Raw genomic sequence first — 11,766 nt, 5'->3', positions numbered from 1 at the left:
ATTGACAGTAGCGTTTCAGCACAGACTGGACTGGTGTCTTACCTTAGACCCGCCCTGAGCGAGCTGTCATCAGTCTGCCATTGTTTCACCGCCGGAGCAGATGTAGACTATTTTGTTTTACTTAAGAGTTTCATATTGAATCTAGGGGGTAATCTATTAGACTGTGGCTGTCAAATACGGCTTGACCGAGTTCAACGGCTCCCTCTGACCAGTGCAGATATAAACAAAACGCTATTGGCTAATTTAAAAAGGGGGCGGGGTTGCTCGATATGTCCCGCCCTCTCTTCCAGTTTCAGTTGAAATTACGTCACCACATAGAATAATGCTGCGTGTTTCAAGGCACTTCAGGGGTGCCTTGAAAAAAGGGCCTTTTCCGGAGCTACACACGCAGAAGAAATTACCCCCACTGAGGCCTGCTGTCAGAGCAATTCTCTTGCGGAAATATTCTGAATGTGTGAATGTTAGTGTCCAAAAAATATGTTCAGAAGTCATTACATAATTAAAATTGACATCTTCAGGCGTTTTTTAAGATACCGCTTCCAGCTTTCAAATGTAACTGCCACAGAAATGCATTTTGGGACATGTAGACTAGTCTTAGGGGAATAGTTCACCCAAAAATAAAAATTTGCTGAAAATGTATTCATCCTCAGGCCATCCAAGATGTAGATGAGCTTGTTTGTTCATTGGAACAGATTTGGAGAAATTTAACATTACATCACCAGGGTGTCTACAGATATGAACAAGTTAAATTTAAGACTTTTTAAGACCTTTTTAATACCACCTTATGTGAAATTTAAGACCAAGCCTGTGATGGAAATACACATTATATTACATACGTATATGTAATATTTAACGTGTTTAAATGTAAAAAGACAACAAAATGTCATCGCTGTCAAAAATGCTATTTGTTAATACAATATACAGTGAACTTTTCTTATCAGCAGACAATATCCCATACAAAATATTCCCACAAAAGTGTCGCATCACTGAGATTTTTGGTGGTGTAAACAATTTATTCAGAAGCAATATATTTTCATCAGTTTTCTGTCAGCTTTTACATACTTAAATCTGCATGTTTTTAATATTTACCAAAGGATGTCATTTACCTTTATAAAGGCCAATATTTTTTTACCTTATTAAATGCGTCATCTTTCATGTCAAATTCTTACAATTGATCAAGAAATTTAATACACTACAGGGCTGTTACCAATCAAATTAAATAATTTACACTGCAAAAGTACAACTGCAATAAATAATGTTATGAGATTACAAATTACAAAATTTTGAACATACAAATGAGAAATGTTGACTTGACTCCAGAATGACTCCAGAAAAGCTGCATGTTTGTAAGAAACAAACCCACCATTAAGGCGTTTTAACTTTAAACTAGGGCTGTGCAAAAAATCGAATGCGATTTTCATGCTCATCTCGTCAGTAAAGCTGGTTCTGTGATTAGTAGTAAATCTCCAGCACGTGCTTTCAGATGGAACGGCATTTACTACACAGAGCCTTAGATCACTGACAAGCTACGCAAAATCGCGTTCATAATCGCATCTGAAAGCACGTGCTGGAGATTTACTACTAATCACAGAACTGGCTTTACTGACGAGATGAGCATGAAAATCGCATTCAATTTTTTGCACAGCCCTACTTTAAACCATAACTTCTGGCCAAAATATGTGTCCATAATCCATAATAATGCTTCCTGCAGTGAAAAAGTCCATCCCCTATTGTCGTCTCACATCAAAATCCACTGACCTATTTGTTTAAAACTCCTTTTGCTTGCAAACAGAGCTTAATTTGTGCATATTCCTCTCCTGATTCAGACTAGACACCTTTTTTACTGGAGAAAGCAGTATTATGAATAGAGGACGTCTCATTCTGACGGCACCCATTCACTGCAGAGGATCCATTGGTGAGCAAGTGATATAATGCTAAATTTCTCAAAATCTGTGCCGATGAAGAAACAAACTCATCTAAATACTGGGTGGCCTGAGAGTAAATCTTCATTTTTGGCTGAACTATCCCTTTAACTCTACCAAAACTATTTTTCTGAAAACAGGTTCTGAAAAAAAAATGTAAGAGGTGTTTTCCTGTGCAAACGTTTTGCTGTTGCTCAGGTTTTCAAGACAATGTCAATAAACGTCAGCTCAACTATTTAATCTAGACATCAACATAAAAGCCGACTGACAGTCTCATGTCAATGCCCACAGTGAAATCCATCAAAACAAGTTGCCGTTAAAAACCAGGTAAAGCTCATAAATGAATAATTCTTATTGAATGTCATTTGCTCGCTTAAAACACATCAAACCTCCTGAACTGGTGAAATAGACTATCTTCTGTTACCTGGAAGAGAGTCACTATTTATATCATTCACACCCACGGCTTTCACCAACCCAACGCAACCCACATCCGTTCCACAAATTAACTCACATAAAGCTTCTCTTATACAAGTTCAAGAGGTATGAACATAAAGAAAGCTTACAGTAAACAGGGTGGAAAAGTAGCCAGTGTAGTCGAAGCGGGGGCAATCGACTTGAAACGAATGGCCAAGGTCAACAGCTATTCATTGATACCACAGATTAGACTCTTGATTTACACTGAACTGACGGTCTATTTACAGACCATCACACATGAGATCAAGCACAGCCCAGGAACAGGACATTATAAAGATATATGTGGCAAATAAAACACTTCAAAACACAAAGGACATTTCTGAGCCTGTTACAACATGGACGTTGTGCCAGTTATTGGTGTTTCTCCATCCTGTGAAGTCAGTTCAGTTTTAACATCAGGGAATTTTGTGTTCTGAGGCAAGCTGCGGCTAGCAATTACTGTTGCGCGCAATTACGGCTAAGGATTTGAACAAACCCTTAACCTTAGGCATTAAAATTTTTGTGACGTATTAAATTTCATGCTGTGGACATGAATGAGATGGTATAATTAATAGCCATCAACTGAATCTGTCACAGAAAAAATTTCACTTTGTATCTGAACAGCGATAAAAAGTATTGAAAAGTATGCACTAACAATGAAAGTTGAACGGCAACTTTGAAGCGAACCAAACGTATACTGACTTTGTTTGAAATTAACCAGATTACTGTCGGACTTTCTGTGGCGGGACAGAAGACTAAACGCATCAATATTACGTTTATAAAACACTGCACACATTATAAAATTATGCAGTGATCTGCGAAACACATAGACAGTGATATATGATGCAGAAGAGCCAGTTATTCTTCATAACTGACAATATGACAACTTAAAAACCTCTTTAATGCATTACATTCTGAACTGTGGTCTAAAGGCTTCATCAACTGGCACTTTTGGGACTCAACCCCAAAACCTTCTCTTTATCACCTCAGCTCTTTAACCACTACACTAAACTACTCCAAAATTAAACCATTTTAAATAACTACACTAATATTCCAAATTCTAATGTAGCTTAATGGTTAAAGGCCTAGGCTGGCAATCCAAAGGTTGTAGGTTTGAACCCCATAAGGTTGATCCTATCGCCACTGTAGTGACTGTACCCTTGACAAAGACACTTATTACATTTTAACATACAGTATCTCACAGAAGTGCGTACACCCCTCACATTTTTGTAAATATTTTATTATATCTTTTCATGTGACAACACTGAAGAAATGACACTTTACGCCATCTTTATGTAGAGCAACAATTCTTTTTTTCTGATCCTCAGAGAGTTCTTTGCCATGAGGTGCCATGTTGAACTTCCAGTGACCAGTATGAGAGAGTGAGAGCGATAACACCAAATTTAACACACCTGCTCCCCATTCACACCTGAGACCTTGTAACACAGAGATAAAATGGCTAATTGGGCCCAATTTGGACATTTTCACTTAGGGGTTTACTCACTTTTGTGGCCAGCGGTTTAGACATTAATGGCTGTGTGTTGAGTTATTTTGAGGGGACAGCAAATTTACACTGTTATACAAGCTGTACACTCACTACTTTACATTGTAGCAAAGTGTCATTTCTTCAGTGTTGTCACATGAAAAGGTATAATAAAATATTTACAAAAATGTGAGGGTGTACTCACTTCTGTGAGATACTGTACTTTCATGGAGCTAAATTATTATCATATTATGATAATTATTTAGTTCCATGGAAATACCTATTACCATGGTATTTAACTCGTGTAAACACCTATTACCATGGTATTTACACGAGATAACTAAAAAAATACAACAGTACATGTCAAAAACATGCTAATAGAAGAGTACCTGTTTGTGTACAAAAAAGTACAACTTGTTTTGATACATTTACCATGGCATTCTAATGGTATAGCCTGATCTAAAAAGCACTGACATGTAACATGGTTTGGACATAATATCATGTTCTACCATGGCTTTTTAAACATGTACCTTTGCAGTACCATGGTATTCTTAAAAGTACCTTGGAGTACAATGTCAGTACCACGGTCTACATCAAAGTACGACTGTATTACCATCACTTTAAGACAGAAGAGCCACATTATGTTGCAGTAAGGCTTATTTGTAAATTTATAATCAAATCAAAGATTAAACACCTAATGCGTTTGTGATCGATAGATTTTAGTGTATAAATAACACAAATAAAGACGTATAACACATATGCGCGTGTTCCGCAGTGGACTGCAACGCACCAAGCGCGCCCTGCTTTCATTTCGTACGCTTGTAGTAGGTAAACCAAACAAACACTAACCTGATTAAAGATTTAAGGTGGTGATATGAATGTTAAAGGCTGTAGAAAAGCCGGTGTTTGCGCTGTGATCGGCGTCGGTGTGGTTCCAGGCACCTGACAACGGTCGGTGTGTTTCGTTTCGCTGTCTGATCACATTGAACACAAAGAGCGTCGAGACGCACAGGAGACCTCAGGGAGCGTGGCGATTTTACCTATGTGATTGAAAAGCGTAAAATCCCACTCAGCGCTCTCGAAGGGTCCCTAACTTTGTAGATCGTCACGTGTGTGTGTGTGTGTGTGTGTGTGTTTAATTAGTTAAATTATTTTATCAATTGATACAAATAACATAACTAATCTTAATCTTACAAAATGTTTTGGACGCCAAAACTAAAGAGCCGTTTTAGGTAGGCGTGGTTGACTCTTAACTTTTATAAAGAATATCTATTTGGATTTGAGACTTTAGTCTTTGCAACTTTACAGATCTTCTTTATGCACCAAGAGCTTGTAACACTCCAAAGAGAAAGGAAAAATCAAGTGACTGAGAAAATGCCTCAAAATGATAAATTCACAATAATAAAAGTGTTATTCAGGCGAATATCGACATTTTTAACACTATATCGATTGTGTCATGTACCGTTCCTAAGCTTACATTAGAAAAGTGGCTGATTTGTGAATGAAAGATTCATTTGAGTCGAATCTCTGCAATGAATAACTCTTTAAAAGTGAATTAACCCGTGTTGTCGAGTTCAACTCACTAGTCCGGTTTCAAGTTCAACGGTCAACCGCCCACTTGAGGGGAAGATTATCAGAGAATATGACGTAGGCCTAGATATCGGTCTGCTCCTCACACAAAGCTATCGTATGACTTTTGAAAACTTGAAATATAGCTATAAGGACTGCTTTTATGTTGGTTTTGTGGACGTGACATCTTCAGTTACCATTCATTGTCGTTAAAAGACATTCTACAGAATTTGCCCTTTTGTATTCCGCAAAATAAAGAAAGCCATACGGACCTGTAACTATGTATGGGTGAGTAAATATTAACAGAATGATTTTGAGGTGAACTATCCATTTAATGTTGATTTTGACAGATTTTGGGGTAGATTACGAAGTGTTGGTGTATTCTGCCATCTATTGGACTTTAAATGAACTTGCAGTTCAAAAGCTGATTTGGTTTGTCCTTTAAATATGACGATTAAAGTCAATCTTGTGAAACCAATAAAATATAACGAGAGCAAAATTCGCTTTAAAAGTAGCTATAACACCATGCTGGCTGATTTCTGAAGGAATTTGTTAATATTCATTACTCATACCAAAACCACAAGGAACTTTCTTCAGTGGAATGTCACGTTTTGGTTGAACGCCATGAGTAAACCATTAATGAATATGTATTTTGGAGTGAAACAAACTTTGGAATCCGTTTAGGACTGAATTTTGGGCTTAAAATGACGCCAGTTTGAACGTACATTCATGCTTTGACAGAAAATTCAAGCTGAAGTGCTGCTTCTTTGAGAAAAATTCAACGGAACAGAAGTGCTTTTGAAAAAAAAAATCTATTCAAAAAGAACATTGATAGGCTATACTATGAAAAGTACGTAATGGTTCAAGAATTCAGTCTTTTCTTCACAAATACAGTTGATCTCATTTTTGTTTCTTTTCCTGCAGAGTGAGAAAATCAGCAATTCGAAACAATAAAATAAAAAAAAATATGAAAATGCTGCTCTTTTGTAGTTCAGGTGTAATGGAGATTTCATGTAGGTATCCACTTCATTTTAGATGTTTCTCCGAAAATTTCTTTGGGGAACAAAATTAGATTAAATCAGTTATTAGTAGTTCATAGTGAGATCTCTGACTTTTGGTTGTAGACTCTGCCTTGACAAATCATGAGATCTTTCTGAAACTACAGAACTCTACAAAAATGTATAATAATAATAATAAACCTATTCAAAAATAACATTGATACAAGTACTTAATGGTCCAAAAATTCAGCCTTTTCTTCACAATACATAGTGGATGTCCAATGTTCCTTGATGAATTTCATAAGACAAGGACAAAATTTACAGACTGTAGAAATAAAAGACATTTGCTGAAAAGTCACTGAAGCAAACTAAGTTCTCATTCTTTCTCTCTATTCATCAAATTCTATTCCTCTCTCACTTCCTTTCAGCATGAAGAAACACTCTTGTCTTTTTCTTGACAAGTTCTGCGAAAGCATAATTTCACAGGAAATTACAGCCCCATTCACGGACATCCCATCATTCTGTGTGCAGTGTGCTTAGAGGGCGTCTCAGAACAGATCCTTAACATGAATCCATTACTTGAACAAGTTTGCACAAAGCTGTATGTCTTCTTTTTTCATGTGTTACAATCAGATATGCAAAACATGGAAATTGCCTTTAAACTCTGAGACTCTGAAATTCTCCTCATGTATATTTGGTAGTTTCTGATCAGTGTGCATGTCTTCAAAGTGTGTCTGTGCATTTCAGATAAGCTTCCTGCGTTGTTTACAGTAAAGGACTGAAGGAACTGGGCCATTTTTGGTGGGTTTGTTGCTATGGAAATGGACAGTGAGCACTTGGGTGATTCTAAGTCAAGCAGATTGTGCACACTTGCACGGTAAAAGATCTCATAAAATGCTAATAAAATGTTCCTGTCGGTCATCTTAAAGTTTGAATATCTTCAGTTTTTCCTAAATGTAAAACCAGTTCTATTTAATTTAATAGATTATTCACATTTGAGGGCTAAAGTTACATTGAAATCAATCTCTCCTCCCGGGCTTTCTCTTGGCACACTGAACACCACTGAGGAGCATTTTATTGCTCATAGGTTGCTGTTTTAGTGCTCAGGAGACTTAAAGAAGTTCTCTGTAAGTATCAGCTTTGTTTTATGCATAAAAGTCCTCAGGAAAAATAAAATTGTTGACGTACAGTATGAGTGGAGAGCTTTAAAATTGACATGGACGACAGCTTAGATTATTCACTCTTGGAAGAACTTCATGCAATGTTTGAGAAGCAACTGAGATATTAAAGATACCTCATTCATGTTTTGTTCCCCACAATAGTGTGAAAATCAGCACCGAATTAGGAATAAAGAATGAAAACGTTATTGGTCAGAAGCTGCTCTTTTGTAGCTCAGGAGATATAATGGGGATCTCATTTAAGTATCCACTTCATTTTTAGATGTTTCTTCTGAAAATCCTTTTTGGAGAAACAAAAATAGATCAAATCAGTTTTTATGAGTTCATAGTGAGATCTCTCACTTTTGACTGCAGACATTACTTTGACAAGTCTGAGCACAGTTTGAGATTTTTCTGAAACACTAGAGGTGGGTTTTCTTAGAAGAAACATCTAAGACGCATGAAACTTATGTGGAGTTCTCAGTTGTCTCTCCATTTAATCTCATTTCAATCTATGAGAAGCAACTGAGATGTTGAAGAGATCATTCATGTTTTTGTTCCCTGCTGAGTGAGAAAATCAGCATCAAATTAGGAATAAAACAGAAAATGTTATTGCTCAGAAGCTGCTCTTTTGTAGCTTATGAGATATCCATTTTGTTTTAGATGTTTCTACTAAAATTCCTTTGGAGAAATAAAAATAGAGCACATTAATTGATGGGAAATGTGTTCATGAGTTCATAGTAAGATCTCTGACTTTTGATTGCAGACTCTGGTACCTTGACAAATCTGAGCACACTTTGAGATCTTTCTGAAATTCTACAGGTGTTATTTTTAGAACACTGTAACCGATTTTTGTAATTTGAACAGTATTATACTGTAATATGCACAGTAAGATACTGTAAAATGTGTATACAGTATTTTACTGTAAACAGCAAAGGATTATGGGAAAATATACGGTCACTACTGTATTTCCTCACTACTGTAAATCAATTTACAGTAGTGAACTTGCCCGCGAAAAACGGACCAATGGCAAGGGAGTTATTTTTTCACTGTTTGGTGGAAGTGGCCGTAAAAGGACAAAAGAGAAATGCGCCATTAACTCGACAAAAGGTTAGTATATTATTTCTGTTTTATGCAAAACTGCGATATTTTAAGATGTTTTCACTTGTTAACAGCAAACTAACATTATTCATCATGTCATTTTTTATGTTGGTAGTTGGAGCCTTTTTTCTGACTGACGGCCGGAATGCCGCCAAAAGGCTGATAACATCGCCTGGTGAGTAAGTTAAGGTCACCTATATTAGACGAAATAAACCTTAGTTAAACCGAGGAACACGTTTGTACGTTCTGCTGCCCTTTAATGCAAGTTAGCTCCTCTGGCGAGTCGTTATTGAACCTTAACAGTGAATTAACGTGAAATACTGAGGTAAACTGCGTTAGGCAAACCTCTGTTTCAGTGGAGATTTTAAACAGTATTTTCTAGTACTTCACATCTAAGAAGCATGAGACTGTCCATGTGCTCTTCATTTAATCTCCTTGTAGTTGAAGAGCAACACTTGAGATATTATATAGACGTCATTTGTGATTTTTCATTTCTGTGGGGTTGCAAACACAACCCTGAATATTTATTAAGTAACCCCAAAAAAGTAATTAAGCAAGTTCAGCGTGAAGTTAAAAATTCGACTCAGATTTTTAGGAACACTTTTTGCTGGTTCCCATAACAACACTTTTGTGAAGATCTCTGAAGGGGGAAAATATATTCAGGTACTGTCTCATGCAAACATTTCAGAAACAATTTCAAAAAATTAATCATTCACTTGACATACTCCATTGTTGACGCTTCGCGATTTTCATATGAATGTTATTTCACTTCACACATTTCTGTTCAGTTTCTGGTTTAATATGAAAGGATTCTTACACATCCTCTATGCTCACGCTTGGTTTAGTGGAAGCAAAGGGTTATTGAGTGCAGGGATGTGTTCCCACACACATGCAGGCACACATTTTCATCAACATACGTTTCCTTTTACAGATACAAATTGCCTTATTAAAGCGGTTCCGTTTCTCTCTCTCTCTTTTTGGTTCACAAGTGGCAGTACACTAACAAGGAATTTTGCTACTATTTTTGCAGTGTGTAACTTACACAGCAATGTTTTGGCTAGAAAATATTTAGCGTTGCATACTGCACACTATTTTACAGACTATATAAAAATACTATATTACAATACTATTTTAGTAAAAATATATATAAAAAATACAATTAAAAAATAAAAATACTGTTTTTAATTGAAAATATAAAAATACAATTGACAAATATATATTAAAACAAATATATATAAAAACATGACAAATAAAATTTTAATGAAAATATAAATAAATACAAATTTTAATAAACATTAAAAAACATAAAATCACTAATTTTAATAAAAATAATATATATGAAAAATCAAAATAACATTTTAATGAAAAAATTACAAATGTCCATTTGAAATAAAAATATTTAAATATGTAGCATTTTTACAGTCTTTTACCGTTAAATTCACGGTCATTTTTTACAGTGTATATATATATATATATATATATGTATATATATAAGCTATGTTTAATAATAAAATTAAAATATAGTTTTTAATTAAATATGAAAACAGAAAATAACGTTTTAATGAAAAAATAAAATTTAAAACATTTTCAAAATAACTAACAAAACACTAACAAAATAAAAAACTTTTAATAAAAAATATTAAAATACAATTTACAAAATTTAAAAATACATTTTTAAATAAATATATTTGTACAAATTATTTTAATTAAAAAAAGGGTATACAGTGCATATTTCAGATGTGGCCCTTTATTCAGCGGTATCTGGCACGTTTCAGTATGTGTCCCTTACATGCAGCGGTCCAGCACTAATCTGAGAAGGATGGACGACCCAAATGAACACGATTCAAATAAAACAAAGACAACATGGTGCTCTGCCCAGAATGCAGAGGAAGGTGCAAAATCCCAGCACAAGAGTCCAACAGAAAAGAGGATTTAAACAGAGACATGCGAGGGAGACAGAGAGAGGGGAACTTTTTGAAGCTGTCATATTTTGAAAGTGGTCTGATAAGGCTCTTCACACTCCGCCAAAAACCAGCTGCTTTCGGGGCAGAGTTCTCCTTCTTACAAGACGGATTTGAAGGGGGAAAAATTCTGATGATGAATATGAAACCACATGAAGGACAAGATGAAAGAGGAGAACATAATAGAACGAGGGGCTTGAATTGAATGGAATAGAAATAATTCTGGTGAGGGTAGTTTTGTCTTGAACAGATAGAATAACCTCAGTGTTGCGAGGCGAAGAGAAGAGAAGATGTCTGTTTGAGACAGATAATCAAGGTGGTTCGAGTTAAATTATTGTCCAAATCAGTGAAATTGCTGTATATTCTCTCTTGTCTCTCAGACGAAGACGGATACAGAAAGAGATGCTGTTCACCTGTTTGAAACACTGAATGCACTAACACAGAATCAGAATCAGAATCAGAATGAGCTTTATTGCCAGGTATGTTTACACATACGAGGAATTTGTTTTCGTGACAGAAGCTTCCACAGTGTAACAGAATGACAGTGACAGAACAAAAAACACAGATAATCGAATGGTTTGGAGAGGAAAAATCATTTTTCGTGTGGAACGATCCGCTCCGTTTGTGTGTAATTGCACCGTTTTGTTTTGGTTGAGAGGATTTATTTTCTTCGTTCAGCCGTCAGACAGCTATCCTAAAGACGTAAAACAAAACATTAAAGTAGCATTATAACATTGTAGATTTTGTAATATATATTTTTGAGTTAAAAAGTGAATTGTAGTAGGTACCCAGCAAGCAATAACCGTCATTTCAACGTCTCGGTTAAGTATAGACCCGATATAGTCCGGCTATGTGTAACCCTTCTAGCCCAAATAGCCTTGAATTTGGTTTCATGTCATTTTTTGGCAAAATAACTTGTGAGATGTATGATATTCCATCATGTAAGCAAAGCTTTTTTTTATGTTGTCATTTATCCGTAATGTTTTAATGTTAAGTGTGATAACATGCCCTTGATAAACGCAAAATTGCTTGCTGGGTTGTGTTATAACAGAGCTTTATGAGATAACGATGAACTGAGATGTCAGCTTTTAGTGATAATAAAGGAAGCGCTGCTCGCATTCT

General features: G+C 35.6%; 1 protein-coding gene across 1 annotated transcript in view; it reads right to left on the bottom strand.

Moving 5' to 3' along the window:
* The window catches only part of LOC107745986 (alpha-1,6-mannosylglycoprotein 6-beta-N-acetylglucosaminyltransferase A-like), a 77,605-nt gene extending 72,751 nt beyond the window's left edge, over positions 1 to 4,854 (bottom strand). The window contains exon 1 of the mRNA XM_016560018.1: positions 4,708 to 4,854. The gene's annotated coding sequence lies outside the window, so the exon portion shown is untranslated. The remainder of the gene's footprint in view (positions 1 to 4,707) is intronic.
* Between the last annotated feature and the right edge of the window lie 6,912 nt (positions 4,855 to 11,766).

Source organism: Sinocyclocheilus rhinocerous, unplaced genomic scaffold (assembly GCF_001515625.1).
Source record: "Sinocyclocheilus rhinocerous isolate Xijiao unplaced genomic scaffold, SAMN03320098_v1.1 scaffold1339, whole genome shotgun sequence".
Classification (NCBI taxonomy): domain Eukaryota; kingdom Metazoa; phylum Chordata; class Actinopteri; order Cypriniformes; family Cyprinidae; genus Sinocyclocheilus; species Sinocyclocheilus rhinocerous.
This window is presented reverse-complemented; position numbering and strand designations above follow the sequence as displayed.